The sequence below is a fragment of the Sturnus vulgaris genome, chromosome Z (assembly GCF_052056855.1).
Source record: "Sturnus vulgaris isolate bStuVul1 chromosome Z, bStuVul1.hap1, whole genome shotgun sequence".
Lineage (NCBI taxonomy): Eukaryota > Metazoa > Chordata > Aves > Passeriformes > Sturnidae > Sturnus > Sturnus vulgaris.
The window spans coordinates 53,756,513-53,772,785 of NC_142283.1; the positions used below are offsets into that span (position 1 = coordinate 53,756,513).

General features: G+C 43.4%; 1 protein-coding gene across 5 annotated transcripts in view; it reads left to right on the forward strand.

The window, feature by feature from the left end:
* Positions 1 to 12,928: 12,928 nt before the first annotated feature.
* Positions 12,929 to 16,273, forward strand: part of GLIS3 (GLIS family zinc finger 3) — a 153,519-nt gene continuing 150,174 nt past the window's right edge. For 4 of the 5 annotated variants that reach the window (XR_015799192.1, XM_088155849.1, XM_014880025.2 and 1 more), the window contains exon 1: positions 13,058 to 13,191. The gene's annotated coding sequence lies outside the window, so the exon portion shown is untranslated. Of the gene's footprint in view, positions 12,999 to 13,057; positions 13,192 to 16,273 lie in introns of those variants that run through there. The other variant, XM_088155848.1, reaches the window with a different exon arrangement.

Sequence of the window (16,273 nt, forward strand, 5' to 3'; positions counted from 1 at the left end):
GCTTTTGCAATTTAAAATCATGAGGCACATGGTATTTGCTAGTGGAACACTTTTGTTCTGAGAGTCTAGACTTAGGAGCTGAATAATTACTGCTTTTTGTTAGTTTGAGTTAAACAGAAGTAAATTTTTAAAATAAGTGCTTTCTCGGCATGATCTTGTGTAGAAGACAACTGAAAGAATCACAAGTGGCTGACTCAGTCAGCACCTTGGAAATCGCTCTGTCCATCATCATGGTCAACAACAGCAAGTTAATCACAGCCTTGAACAGGCAGACAGATTCTAAAATCTCCCTGTTCCAGACTGTTTAACCACACTTATGGCAAATAACATTTTAATACCTCTAGTCTGAGCTTTTCATGCTCCAGCTTGTGTCTCTTGCTTTTCGTCTATGGATGTACACTTCTGAATAGAATTTCAGAATGTCTCTAGCTTCCCTATATCCTCCCACAAGGAAGTTGAAGGTAAGAGAAAGAGTAACTCCCTGATGAATAAAACTGGCAAACTGATAGCAACAGATGATGAGAAGGATCAGGTACCCAAAAGCTTTTTCCCCTCAGTCTTCACTGGCAATCTCTTCCCACAACTTTAGAGTGGATGGGGAGCAAAGCTCTCCCACTGTAAGAGAAGATCAGGTTCAAGAGTACTTGAGAAATCTGAACAGACATAAGTCTGATGAGGACCTGATGAGATACATCCCAGCATCCTGAGGGAATTGGCTGATGTAGTTGCCAAGACATTCTCTGTAATATTTGAAAAGTGATAGCAATCTGGTGAAGTCCCAGGTGAGTGGAAAAGGAAACATTGTACTCATCTTTTAAAAGGATAGAAATGAGGACCCTGACAAGTCCTCTGCTGTGTGCCTGAGAAGAGCACGGGATAGATCTACATAGAGGACGTGCTATGGGACATGGAGGTGGTTCAAGACAGCCAACACAGCCTCACCAAGGGCAAGTCTTGCCTGACCAGCCAAGTGGCCTCCTATGATGGAGGGACCAGATAAGTGGGCAAGGAAGGGATGAAGATGACATTTATCTGGACTTCTGCAAAGCCTTGTAACAGATCTCCACAACATCCTTCTCTCTAAATTGGAGAGAGGGATTCAATGGGTGGACTGTTCAGTGGACAAGCCTGCATGGCTGCATCCAGATAGCAGTGGTCAATGGATCAAGGTTTGGCTGGAAAACAGTGATGAATGATGTCCCTCATGAATCTGTCTTGGGACTGATTCTGTTTAGTGTCTTCATCTATGATACAGACAAAAGGATCAAGCAATGTCAGCAAGTTTGCAGATGACACCAAGCTGAGTGGTGCAGCTGACACATGAAGGACAGGATGCCATAGGAGGGACCTGGACAAGCTTGAGAAGTGGGTCCGTGGGAATGTCATGAGTTTCAAAAAGACCAAGGGCAAGGTGTTGCACCTGGGTCGGGGCAGTCCCTGGAACCAACAGAGGCTGGGGATGAACAGGTCAGAGCAGCCCTGCCCAGAAGGACTTGGGGGTGGATGAGAGGCTGGACATGACCCAGCCATGGGCACTCACAGCCCAGAAAGCCAAACGTGTCCTGGGCTGCATCCAGAGCAGTGTGGGCAGTGGGGCAGGGAGGGGATTCTGCCCCTCTGCTCTGCTGAGACCCCACCTGCAGTGCTGCATCCAGCTCTGGGCTCCCAGCACAGGAAGGACATGGAACAGTTGGAGTGAGTCCAGAGAAGACCACAGAGATGATCTGGAGCCACAGAGAGGCTGGAGCACGTCTCCTACAAGGAAAGACTAAGGGTTGGGGCTCAGTCTTTCAATATGTAAGGGGGCTTGTAAGGAGGATTAACACTGACATTTTTTGGAGGAACTGAAGCAACAGGGCAAAAGGTAGCACTTTTAAAATAAAAGGGTAGATTCTGACTACACGTAAGGAAAACATTTTTACAATGAGGTAGTAGAACACTGGAACAGGTTGCCCTAAGACGTTGTGGATGCCCCATCCCTGGGAACACTCAAGGTCAGGTTGGGTGGGGCTCTAAGCAATCTGATCTAGGTGAAAATATCTCTGATTATTGCAGGGGAGTTGCACTAGATGACCTGCAAAGGTCCCTTCCAACACAAAGTATAATTCTATGAAGTTGAAAAAGCAACAGATCTCCCTTTTTCCAGGTTGACAGAAGGCTGAGGACCTCTGCTGAACCTAACCCAACATATCTATCTCTTTCCTATATTATTTGGGATCCAAAACTAGACACAGCAATTCATAGCAGCCTCAAAAGTCATTGACAGGGAAAGGATAACTTCCCTGGATCTGGTGTGTCTATCTTTGCCAGTATAGCCAAGCATTTGGCTGCATTTCTTTGCTGGAATACTGTTTCCCAGGTAACAGAGTAACAGAATAATTTAGGTTGGAAAAGATATCCAAGATCATCAAGTCCAAGCACTGATTAAATACCATCATGCCCACTAAACCACAGCACGAAGTGCCACATTTTAATTTTTTTTCTCACTGCTTCAACGATGGTGACTCCACCATTCACTGAGGAGCCTGTTCCAATGGTTAACCACTCTGTCAGTGCAGACATTTTTCCCAATATCCAAACTGAACTTTCCTTGGCACAATTCCTCTTGTCCTATTGCTAACTGCCTGGAAGAAGAGACAGATCACCATTTCACCACAACCTTTCAGGTAATTATTCAAAGCAGGTCTCCCCTGAGCCTTTTTTCTCCAGCCTAAACAGCCCCAGCTCCCTTAGCTATTCCTCGTAGGTTGTGTGATCTGGAACCTTCACAGCTCCATTACCTTCTCTGGACATGCTCCAGCACCTCAATGTCCTTCTTGGAGTGAGGGGCCCAGAACTGAACACAGGATCTGAGCTGTGGCCTCCCCAGTGCCAAGTACAGGAGGACAATCCCTGCCCTGCTCCTGCTGGCCACACTATTGCTGGAACAGGCCATTGGCCTTCTTGGCCACCTGGGCACTGCTGGCTCATGTTCAGCTGCTGTCACCAGCACCCCCAGGTCCTTTTCCTGAGGGCAGCTTTGCAGCCACTCTGCCCCAGCCTGTGGCACTGCCTGGGGCTGTTGTGAGCCAAGGGCAGGACCCAGCACTGGCCTTGTTGAACCTCACACCACTGGCCTTGGGCCATGATCCAGCCTGCCCAGATCCCTCTGCAGAGCCTCCCTGCTCTCCAGCACATCAATGCTCCCACCCAGCTTGGTGTCATCTGCAAACTGACTGAGGGGACACTCAGTCCCCCCCATCCAGGTCATTGATGAAGGTATTAAACAGAACTGGCCCCAGTACTGAGCCCTGGGAACACCACTGGCCACCAGCTGGATGTAACTCCATGCACTCCCACTCTCTGGGCCCAGCCATACAGCCAGGTTTTCACCCCATGAGCAGTGTGCCTGTCTGAGCCAGGAGCAGAGACTTTCTCCACAAGGATGCTGTGGGAAACAGAGTCAAACGCTTTACTAAAGTTCAAGGAGAAATATCCACAGCCTTTTCCTCATCCTCTAAGGTTTCACCTGGTCATAGGAGGGATCAGGTTGGTCAAACAAGATGCAAGTTTCACAATACTGCTGCTGGTTGGCCCTGATCTTCTGGATTTCCTGTACATTGGTTATTAATCCTAAGGCCTCTATAGGGTGGTCATGAAAATTAATAATTCAAAGCAGTTTTCTTGGATGAATGAGGAGTATGAATCTTGAACTACTCAAAGAAATTTTAACAACACACACTGGAATTAATTTTGTCTCTTTGTTTCAGAAACTTGAGCTGGGATAGGAAGTGTGTGAAGCTGTAACCCAATGTTTTCAACTTCTGCATCTTCCCCATTGATTTTTCCCTGTTGGAACAGGCAGACTATGTTGTTCTCTTAAAAATGTGCAAGAGGCCAGAAATTAAAATGCTGCACCAATTGTCCCTGTCTTGCAGCACAGTAACTCAAGAAATAATCCCAACAGTCACACTGAATTGAATATTCTGTAGTTGGTGGCTGCATCTCCATGTGATAGGTGAGCCAGAACCTGTTTGCCAGGGGATCTCTGTATAATGTAGACTTTGAAATCTAGCAAAACGCATGGATTCACAGAGATTACTTTTCAGAAATCAATCATATTCACAAATGGTACTAAGACGTCAAATGCTAAAGGGACCAGCGGGGAGGTCACTACCACATGGCCACAGCAGAACTGTCAGACATTATGGTTATCAGGGACTGAAGGCCCCAGTTTCTTATCTTAGTATGAGTAGGCAGAAAATCTGCACTGGGATTATACTGAAGCTGGAGCGGTGTCCAGTACAATTATGGCTTCCCAAAAAGCGAGTCTGGAGCATGGAAAGACTCTATCTCAGGTCTGTCCTACAGAGGTCACTGCAAACCCACTTCTGAGAAAACTGCAATGCTGGTTTGCAGTATTATCACACTAACACTGAATGGAGGCTGAAGTGTCTTTGTCTATCACCAGTTTTTATTTACATCTCACATGCTTGCATAGTGACGAATAAAAATGTCATGTATCCTTTCAGACAGATTCAGTATAACTTTGAGAGCAAGACATTAGTAAGCATTGTATTTTGACTTCTCTGAGCCAGGAAAAAGAAAAAATAAGGACTTTAGCTCATCCTGTTTTTTAAAGATGGACACTCAGCTCTAAGTTAGAATAAAACTTGCATTCTTGAACTTCTGATTTTCTTCTACCTTAAGTAGATTTGCAATTTCACAGATGTCTGTGACATTGTGTCTATGAGTTTTGGTGAAATCTTTTTGTTAGTGCTGAAGAATGGGGAAATAGAGTTTTTCAAATTAGAAAAAACCTAACAAAACCTTTGAAAAAACAGTTTCAACACTTGGGAAAAGTTTTAGGGAAAAGTTTTCTCAGCTACTAACCCTTATTTAGCAGTAGTATGATTATATTAAATTACAGGTTAATTTTTTGGATTACTGTTCAAGTGTTTATCTGCAGTTGAAGTGCAAGTGGTGAAGAAAGACATAGTGGTTCTTTTCCTGACACAGTTTTAAGAACATGGTTTCCAAACCACTGAAATAAGCTTTAGGAGAAAAGCCCAGATCATGCTTCTCTCTACATCCTACATTACTATTTTTAAAGTCTATACTAAAGAAGAACATGCAGACTGACAGCTGGATTAGAACCTCAAAAGAATTTGATTTAGACCTTGATTTCTAAACTTGTGGAAGTTCTAGGTTTGGCTGTGGTGGAGTTCTTCAGCCAGTGCTTGGAATCACTGTATGTCCTGTCTTTTCCCATGGAATTAGAGCTTTCTGCACCTGGGATATAGGGCATGGATGTACAGACAAATGAGATGCTGGAAAACAATGCCACAGAAAGGGACCTGGGAGTCCTGGTCTGTGGCAAGCTGAACATGGGCAAGCAGTGCCTTGTTAGCCAGGAGGGCCACCTGTGTCCTGGGCAGCATCAGGGACAGCATCACCAGCCAGGTAAGGGAGAGGAGTGTCCCGCTCTGCTCTGCACTGGGGCAGCCTCACCTCGAGTGCTGGGGACAGCTCTGGGTGCCACAGTGTAAGAGATATAAAACTATTGGGGAGTGTCCAAAGTGTCCATCCATGAGGATGGTGAAGGGCCTAGAAGAGAAGCCCTATAAAGAGCAGCTCAGCTCAGTTGTACTTTTTAGCCCAGAGGAGACTGAGGAGAGACCTCATTTCAGTCAACTTTCCCCTGATGGGGAGAGGAAGCAATGGTTTTAAACTGGAAGAGGGTGGATTTGCTTGGATATAAGGATGAAATCTTTTACAATAGAGGGTTGAGACACTGGAACAGGTTGCTCTAATAAGTTGTGGATGCCCCATCACTGAAATGTCCAAGGTCAGGTTTCACACTCCGATCCTGCAATGGGTCATCATAATCCTTAAAGGTCCCTTCTAACCATAACCTGGTATGATTCTATATTTTGTACATAATAAGTATCACAGAGGGTTTTAAAATTTGCTTTAGAATATGAAAAAATCTCTATGCATAGTGAAGTGCAGAATATTGAAAAAGGATACTTGAGTATAGACGGTTTATAACAAAAAAAGTGACTCGAGAGTCAGCCATGCTTGAATATATCCATTGACTTTATGACTGTTACTTGAGCTAAGAGCATCTCTTGTTGCCAAAGCACTAAAGGGGTATAGCTAGACAAAGATTATCCTGAGAGTAAAACTATGTTATAATAGCTGCTCTGTCTTGAGCTGAATAATCATAAGAACCTAAAAAATCACCTAATGATCTTACTATGCCACGTAACAAAAATGATCATAGGTCTTGTGATTACAACAGTCAACTAAAGACTGAAGTGCCTGGGTTTTTTTGTCCTGCTATTTATATTTCTAATTTGTTAGTTTAGCCTGAAATCTAAAAAAGACTCACCATGGAACGTTAATAGTTAGTCAACATCCAAAAACATCATCCAGACCAGAATGGAGAGTAAAATTCTGTTCTGTTAAGACCTGAGGTGCTTGTGGTCTTTCAAAGTGCAAGTTTTGAGGAGCTCCCGCAAGATCTGAATAGAAAAATGTGATCCCACGCTCTTAATAAATAAGACCCAATGCCTCATTCTCATGTTTGGATGCCCTTTTCTCATTCTCTCTCTCTTTCATAATATATCAGGGCCTGTAGGACAGTCCTGGTTGGGCAAATATATTTCATGGAATGAGGCACCCAAAAGAGAAGCTGAGTGAAGAGGCAGTCAGCAGTTTCCCCTCTCCCAGACACTATAACATCAAAGCTGAGAAACACCTGGGAACATATTAATCGTACAGCAGTGAAAGTTAATTAGCATCTACTTTAGAAATTAGGTTTTCACTTGTGCCTGTACACAAAGGCATACGCTCTAAAAAATCATTAGCATGAGGAATACCCTTCTGCTTACCCATGCTTTCTAGCCAGACAGCATTTCTTTTTTTGTTTTCCTTTTTTCCTAGTGTCTCTACCTTGTGAAATGCCAAAAACCATGCATGTTTAGCTGCAGTCCAGCTAAACATTTAAAACTTGTTTAATTTTAAGTATTTTTACATTTTTCTATTGAAATCAAACCGATTCAAGTCTTTAAAATGTTTTCCTGTAATAGTAACAGGCAGTGCTGTGAAAATTCCAGAAAAAAAAAGAATCTGAGGAACATAGAAAAAATGTTAATAAGTATTGACAGTATTGTTTTATTTTAATGGGTACAGGCTTTCGTTAGATATCGATGTGATTACTTTTACTTGGATTCTCGAGTGTGCATATGTGCATGAGTCTCATACGTGCATATGTGTGTACATATTTTCTCTCTAGCAATATGGTATCTCTTGCAAAAATAGATGATGCCAAAATTCTTGGACGGCAACAAGAAAGAAAACAATGACACAATGTTTTATAAAGATTGTTTATATTAAATTTTCCTGTGTCTCTGGGGTCAAGTTTTTCCACAATTTATGTATCCCCATGCTATGCAACATTTTATGTCATCAGAGTTGTCAGAAAAAGAAAGAACTATATTAGCACATATGACACTTTGAGTCAAACCCAGCAACAACAAACAGTCTGAATTCAACTGCACAAGAAATAATTTATAAGTGTTTCTGAATGTCAGGACTCAGTCTTCATTACTGCTCTCATCAGGAAGTTAGAAAAGGATAGGAAGGAGATCTCATTGCCACAGCACTTCTCTGGAAACCTTGGAAGATTTTTCTCATACAGCTAAAGCTCACTGGATTTTTTTGTCTAATCCTTATATTTTAGAATTTTACTGACAGTCTGATTTGTTCAAGTCAACTCCATTTAAATCCATGAATGCCAAAGATTTTTGTGGAACTGCAAACCCCTTCAGTTACAGGGCACAGAAAATTAGTAAGTTGCTTTGAATTGAGTAATTTTAAAAGGGAGCTCCTTACAGAATAAACTAAAAGTGTAAAAAATATTAAGAAGTATATTTTGGGAGGATCAGAATGTGTTTTTAGCAATGTGAAGGAAATAGAAGGAAATAGATAGAAATGTACCTAAATCACTTATGGATATATATTGTCATGCTCGAAGTTAGTGAATTGCACAGGCATACCATAGGGTAGAATTTTGTGTCATATATGAAATAATAAGTAAAACTGCAGCTTATTTTAAAAATTAGATGTTCTTGTGGATTTTTGATCATTTCTGAGACACATTATATTTCCAGAAAGAATGGAACATGTGACTTGGTGTTATTCTTTTCTATTTGGGGTTCTTTCACATAGAGGAAAGAAGTATAATAGAGAATTGGCAACATTTATAGAGAGTTTTTTATGCAATGTAGAAATTTACAGCTTAGAATAACAAATGGAATTAAGTAAAGATTGTTGTATTATATAGATCATCATGGCTGTTTTCATATCTGTTTTACAAGTGGATGAAAAGAGAGAAGTTGCTGGCTTTGCTTTACTTAAACTCAAGGCAATACTCAGGAGATGACTTTCCAATCCACTATATCTCCGTAATTTTTACAGAGCTAATTAAATGTGAAGATATGTTGATACAGTTATATGAACTAGGCTGGGAATATGAGTTAATACTGTTGTGAGAACAAAGTCAGATAAGTCAGTATTTTGACACTTGGCTAGCATATAGACAACTTTCTTATATCTTTCATCTGTCTAAACACAAAGTTTTGAGAATACTGTGTGACCAGCCATATATCTGCATTTCGATTTAATTTCACTAGAGGCTATAGGAGTCCTTTCTAACTCCAAGTAGAGAAATACTATTTTAGGCAGCAAATTCAATGGTGCAGAAGCAGAAAACATAAGAAACATATTCTAACAGTGAAATATATTATCCTAGGAAAAAGTTAGATTTCTGTCACAGCGAATTCTATATAAAATTGAACCAAGAAAGGAGTAACATCAGATTATTCACATGCTGTTTTTAAATTGCATGTCTTCTCATAGTGCAAATATACTGAAGCAATGAAAAGAAGGGAGTGTGGGTGATTTTCTTAAGGACATGTAGAGAGAGTACAAAGTCAAGATACCTTTTACTTGGGCTTCATGGAGACACCTGTTGCCCCATTATAGGTAATGGGTTTCCTGTGGCAATACTGTGCATGCAACACCAGCGCTTCACACATATGTCTCCCCCAGATCCCTTTCCCAATTGCATGTCACTTTTGGGAAGAGGCACACTGACTGCTGGAGATGGCCACGTTTGGGGTGAATTGTTCAATATCTGATTGATCAAGGACCTAGTTTTTAGTGTGTTTTCTGCCATTATTTTCTGAACTAAATCAGTTTCTTTAGAAGTCCAAAGGTACTATAATGAGGAAAGCCAACTACACACATGTCAGTATTTATTACGGGGTAAGAAGAAATATTTAACATGAAAAATCAGTGTTGAGGTGAATAGGCACAGAAACAAGACTAGGAGAGAAATTGCAGTGGTAAGTGCATACCACTGCAGTGATTATTAAAATGCTTACTCTCCCAAACAAGAAAAGTGAGTTTCAACATTGTACTTATCTACTGTTCAATCTAAAATTGCTGGGGCCTACAAAAGAAATCATTATTAATATCAGAAGATCTTACTGTAAGACAAACAGTAGTTCCACTTTATCATAGCATTTTCTTCTAAGGTTTCTAAGTGGACTGTGGGAAATTTCTTTCATTTTTTCTTACTTTGCCCTCAATTAGCATCCTACCTATAATGCTGTTCCTGGCAGCGTTATTCATCAGTAGATAGTAGGGAAAGGATATCATGGTAGCCTGAAATTAACTTTTATCCAATAATTTTATTTTCTGACCCTAAAGGTACATGGTATCATCAAATACTGTTATACTGTTATAGATAGTGACTGCATTCTTCTGCAAAGGTTCTGCATGTGTTTTTGTACCAATAAAGCTAGACTACGATTTAATTAAATTAATCCTGTCTACCAATGCCAGCTTTGTCTATATAAGAATGATGGATAATCATTTTCTATTTCTTTGAGGAGGTTAGTAGAATGCATGTATTTTTTTTCATATTTATTCCACAGACAGCTTTCTTTCCACCTGACATCTTACATTTAAGAGTGGGGATGGAACAGCTTCTATAAATCAATTCACAGTGCAGAGTGAGTTGCTGGAGGCACAAGAAGAGGAACTGCTTGTTATAAGGGTATCTAGATGCTGGTAGGAACTTTGGCAATCTTAGCAATATGCTCTCCATAAGTGTTGGTTCCTTGAAGTGTGGAGGAGAAATAGATTGCCTTATCTCCTGCGTAGCAAGTAAAACCCACTACAAAAGTAATATTTGTGAAATCTGGATATAGAAAATAAAATAGTAGTAGTTTTCTGAAGGACTAAGACATAGCCTTTTCATAATCGGGATGTGTGTTTTATGTCTGGAATGAGCATGGGTTCATATTGATGGATATGAATATGCAACAGTCTATGACAGGCATGAACATGCAGTAGTGTTACCCACTAAGAAAACTTTGGATGCACTTACTTTTAATGCACTTATTAGTCTTACCTGGCTTATTTTACATAAAATTTGCTGTTATTTCAGCAAATCAAAAATTAAGAATTATCTTTAGATACGAGCTGCAGTTTCTAATATTAACTTTGTTAATACGAGGTTCTGATTGTCCTTCTTACTTCATGCTCAGGACTTCTTAGTGGGCTTCATCCATGACAAAACTTTTATCCTGTATGTAAAAGCTGCCTTTATCTTGTATTTTAGACCATGTGTTTCTCAAGGTGGTTGACAGGATCCATAATTTCTTTTTATTTGAAAAACTGAGACAATTTACTTCCCATACATAGAAATAACTTGATAACGCAAATAGATTTTTTAAATGGTTGTTAGATTTGGTTTCTGATATTGTCAGGGTTTATTTAAACCAATATATTTAAAGCAAACTCACCTATTTAGTAGATTTCAATTAAAATGAGACTTTGACAGTATATGCCTTTTTTTTGTTGTCTATATTACTCATTTTCAGTGTGACTGTTCCCCTATGATTAGCACTGCTATCATGCTAGTTTGGGGATAATCCTTTTAGTGATGACTTCCAATTAAATGATAATTGCATAGAAAATTCTGGCATATAGCACCAGTAAAGAGACAGCAAACAAAAAACTCATTGAGCTCACAAGTAAATTCCGTGCTTTCATGTGGAAAAGATCCCTTCGGTTGTTGGTTTTTTAAAATGATTTTTAAAGTGAGACACAGCTTACGAATATTAATGTTTGCTTTAAATGTGGTATGAATATAAATTTATTTACAAGTGTCTCAATCTCTAAGCGTCCATGAACTTAGAAAAAAAATGCCAAAACACTGGAAAGCAATGAAACTTTAAAAGAAAGACTGAAGCCTCAATATCTCTGCTAGGTTTTCCGGGTATGTAAAAAATGCAATACTGACTTCTTACGAACTTCACAGTCACATTAATTGGATGCAATATGAGTGAATGACAAAGGACCTTTAGCTCGGTAGAGTTTATTCCACTGATGATCAAGGCTGACCTGGAGGTGCCCTCCCTCAACTCTCCTAACAGCTCTTGCAGGGACACAGGCTTGAAGGTATACAAACTAACCTTCTCCTTGGAAGAAGCAATCTGGACTGCCATAATGCCATTCTCATTCTTGGAGGACTGGGATTAAAAATTGTTTTAAATGCAGGGCTGGCCATGCTTGGCATGAAAGGCCCCCACCTGCTGCACTCTTCAACTGCCCAACCATGCTAGTGGGCTCCTTTGCTTGGAGACTCCCTGGCTGATAGGGCGTCCTGCCATGAGGTCTGCGTGCTCATGTTGGTAGAGTGATAGGGCAATTTGCTGTTCTCTGAGCCCAGCTTTTCAGCTGCTTCATTCACCTCTAGCTTCAGCTCATTTATTATTCTCAATTCCCCAGTTGCACCAGAGAGGAATAAGACTGATCCAAACTGAAAGAACCAATACGTTTCGGTTGCTGGGCCATATCCTGCATGTGTAGGAGTCTTTCTGAGAGCAATGGGTGCTCTTCATGGCATTTACCTCTTGGCTGCAACTGTTCCTGCAAGAGCTGATCATTAACCTGGGTCCACAGCATCCCTGTGCTTTTGCTCTGAGTGGATACTTATCACATTGCTAGTCCTGTGGTATTTCCAAGCCAGATTTCCTTCTAATTGAGAAAGGCTCTTGCATGCATATCACAGCTATCTATGCCTGGTGGAAAAATGCCACCAGACATTAAGCCTCTTCATCCTTTTTCCCCACTTCTTCCGAAGTCCTGTTCCTCTGGTTTACCTGCTCCTCTGCCCTATTGGGGGAGAACCTGATAGGTTTTCTCGTACACCTCTCGTACACCTTCCATCCAGGCCCCCTTACAGCCTCCGTGCAATCCCGCACGCATTTCCCATAAAGCCCATAGCGTGTAGCCCCCCCGGCTATCCTCCAAGGAGCCTGCAGGCCCTAGAGCTTCTGAACACTTCTTCTTCAGAACTGGTGCAGACTTGCAGCTCCCCGCGATCCCGTTACACATGGATACAAAATCCCCCCGCCTCCCCTACTGCCAACACCTCTGGGCCCCGGGACACCCCTCCGTCCCCCCTCTCCCTCAGCCTCCACCCCAGCATCTTCAGCCCCTACAGGGCCACCCCATCAAGTCCCCCTCCACCACCTGCGAGACGCCCGGCTCCCCCGCCCCTACACAGCCGTGTCCCCCGCTCCCCACGCGTCCCCTCGGGGCAGGGGGCGCGGCGGGCCCGCAGCCGGCGGGACAGCGCTCCCCCGCCTGGCGGAGCAGGCGCGGCTCGGCGGGGCCGGCCCGGGCCGCGGGAAGGGTTAACGGCGGGGCGGCGGGCACATGACGGCGGGGCACGGGCGGGCGCGCTCGGCGGGAGCTGCGCGCTGCCGGCGGGGCAGGCGGGAGGTGGGTGAGTGCCCCGAGCCCCGCGGCAGCGCCGCGCCCCGCCGAGCCTGCCCGCGCCCGGGGGCGTGCGGCGCGGCACGGCCCGGCCCCTCCGCTGCCCCGTTCCCCGGTGCTGCTCCCAACCCCACGCCGCCGGCCCCGGCGGGGAGAGGGTGAGTCGGCGGCTCACGGCCTCCGTGTCAGCGCGGGGAGGGCGGAGGAGAAGGGAAAGCAAAACAAACGCTCTTGTGGTGCCGTCAGTTCGCGGTTACTCACCTCGCCGGCCGGTCCGCCGCCGAGATGGGGACGCAGCGCTGTCTGGAAGGACGGGACAGACACACGCCCGGGAGATTTGTCATCCCACTGGTGAATAAGCGGAGATAGGTAGCCGCGGAGGGGGCTGCGGAGCGGCGCGGGGGGAAGCCGGGAGCGGCCGGGGTGCCGGCCGGCGTGATGTGCATCCCGCGGGGCTGCCGCGCCGAGGCTCGTGGCTCTGATGCCGGGCAGTGTCCCGCCCGAGGCTCCCTCTCATCCAAGGGCTGTCCCCGCGCGCAAGAGACCAGAGTGCCGTGCTTGGTGAGGTGACAGCTCTGTTCGTCTGCCGGCCTGTTTGTTTGCTAGCAACTCCAGCCTCTTAAACTTAAAAGACTCGAAATTCATGGCTTTTAGCTGTGCCCTCCTCCCTTTTTCGCTTTTGGCCCCGGTTGAAGCTGCTCATGCGTTGGCTGCGGGATCTGTGGGGTGAGCTGTGGTTGTGATAAGGGTGGCGGTAGTTGTCCCCCGGGCCGTCACCCGGGTAGTGTGTGGTGGCCTCCTGCACTGCCCCACGAGTGGTGGTCACGGCGGGGGCTCCAAGGCAGGGCAGGTGCCCATGGCCCCGTGCCTCTGCACTGCCGTCGGCTCGCACGGGGACACTGGTGGTGGTTTCCTGTGTGCTGCGTGAACTGAAGATCTCACCATCGCTGACACTGCAGCATTAGCAATTGTGCCTGCACTCCTGGCAAGTCCAAAGCCATTTTAGGCAAAATGACCTCGGCAGCATTGAGAGTAAAAGGTGCACAAATCAGGGCTTGCAGGAACCTTTGTCTGCTTAGTGAGGATGCTGTGGCTACCGATGATGTGTCAGAAAGCCTGCCTCAGAATCAGGTACTCAGTGCTGCTTGATTTGTGTTGGGTTTTTCAAGCATCTTGTCTGAAGGTTGTAGCTAGCCCTGCTGAGAATAACTTGGCTCCTGGAAGGCTCATGCTGTTCTTTTGGAGCAGCCACTTGCAGTAGCACAGCTCTGATATTTAAGGTCCTAGTAAAGACGAAGCTTAGGAGATCTTAACATAATAAACTTGAGAAGGTTTCTTGGGAAAACTGGGAAAAATGGTAACTACACTAGGATATACATCATCCTGTCCACTAATAATGGCTGCCCTTTTGGTGGCAGTTGCAGCAGTATCAATGACTGTGCTCTGCTCTGTGTTTGTACAGTCCCTTGCACAAAGGCATTCCTTTCTGTGACTAATCTTCCTAGGAATTATAGTGATGCAAGTAATAAGTAATTAGTAGATTTCATTATACTAGCTCTGAGAAACTCAATCATGTTTGGGGGCTGGTTGCCTCAAGTGCTGTGGAAGATCTTTAGCTGTCATTTGTCTTGCTTGTTCATGATGTATCAAGAGGGCATTCTGATGATGCTCAAGAACTAAAAGCTTTCAGATTGTGTGATCTTTTCTAGTTGTCCTTGGCTGGTGACCTGGGCCTTACAAAAATGTGATACTTTCAGAGTACTGCAGTTTGGAATGAAGCCTCCTTTGGTACTTCAAGAATACAATTTTCAAGAGATAGATACAAATGACCAAAACAGTGGATGTTAATATGATGTATTTATTAATCTCAGTAGTGCGTGAGTTCTGAGATGCTGGCAGACATGGAGGGTGGGGAAGATATTCTATATAAATTGAGAGAAAAGCTTATTTTTTAGCCTCACTTTTGAAAGCATATTGTCTTCCTTATTTTTAATGTACCTATTGTTCCAAGCCTAATTTCGAACTCAGTTATTATTTCTTGCCTAGTTAAATCTCTATGTGGTTTTCCTTTCCAAGGAGAATTTATTCTCATGCTCTGGTCTGCGAACTAGAGACAGATAACTGTAGAAAAACTGTAACACTTCCTATGCACGTGTGCTCTAGTTAGGAAATTCATAGTGGTTTACCCCTGTATTAGGGTGTGTCTTTCTCACAATCAGTTGTGAGACACAAAAACCTCAGGACGCAGTGAGGCTGAGGTGAAGCATCCCTATAGGTTTTGGTGCCTGTTCCTCCCCCCTCTCCATCACAGTCCTGTCCACCCAGACTGGCTCGTCAGAGTATTCCACTATGGTGCCATTGAGAGATAGTGCTCCAAAAATCATGGCCATGCAAAGATGGAAGGACTGATAGGGGAGAATAGAGTGCAAAGGATAGGTAGACCCTTTGGTTGGCCATGTGGTTGCTCAGCCCTGGGAGGAAGTAAATTTTTTCCTGGAATTGTGCGAAGGAAATTGTGGAGGGGAACGTGGTGAGTGGTGAGAGGCGTGGCTGTCCATATTCATGTTTAGGATGAGGGCAGGCACTCAAGTTTTGGAACACACAGTCCCAAAGGAGGAGGTTATGGTTCGTGTTTACTTTCTCTAGTGTCTGGTAGCTGTTGAGGTGAGGTAGAGGTGAGATGTGTCCAGTGGAAAAATAGGATGGAAAAATAGAAGGTTCAGTACCTTGTCTTTCAGTCTTCTCCTTTGGGATAGTGCTTGCTATGCTATGTGCAAAATGCCAGTGTCTCATATGTACTTTTGTGAAAGCATCTCCTGAGCTGGATTAACTACTCCTTAAACTGATCTCTGCAGTGGAGTAATTTAGCTTTTGTTGAAATTGAAACCATTTCACTCTTCTTTCAGTAGGTGAAGCAGTTAGTCAGCTCTGATTAAAACTCTCAAAACTGCACTGTAAAAGTAGCATATGTGCTATATGTACTACAGACATAGATTTCTGAATTATTCTTTTGTTTTGCTTTCTGAGGGTTTATTGTTTGGATTTTCCAAGGCTTCAGTTCAGCTTGAATTAAAATTTTATTCTGATGAAAGTGAGTTTATGAACCATTGCTATGGATTTTGAGCAGTTATGTTGTCATAATGTTATTGACGCAGAGTCACAGAACTTTTAGTAATGTCAGCTTAGGAAAAAAGAAACTTTAAAAGCAGTGGACATAAGTGTTATTTTTTCATCTGTAGGGGCACAAAAGGTCACTACAGTATCTTACTGATGGACAGAAATATTGTATTAAAAGATGGAAAGTGCTTCTGTTCTTTCGATAGAACAAAAGAATTTGTCAGTACAACCATTCAATTTCAGGTTATTATTATTTCTGTGGTTTTTTTTGTTTGTTTGTTGGGGGAATTTTTGTGTGTATTAACTTAGCACATAA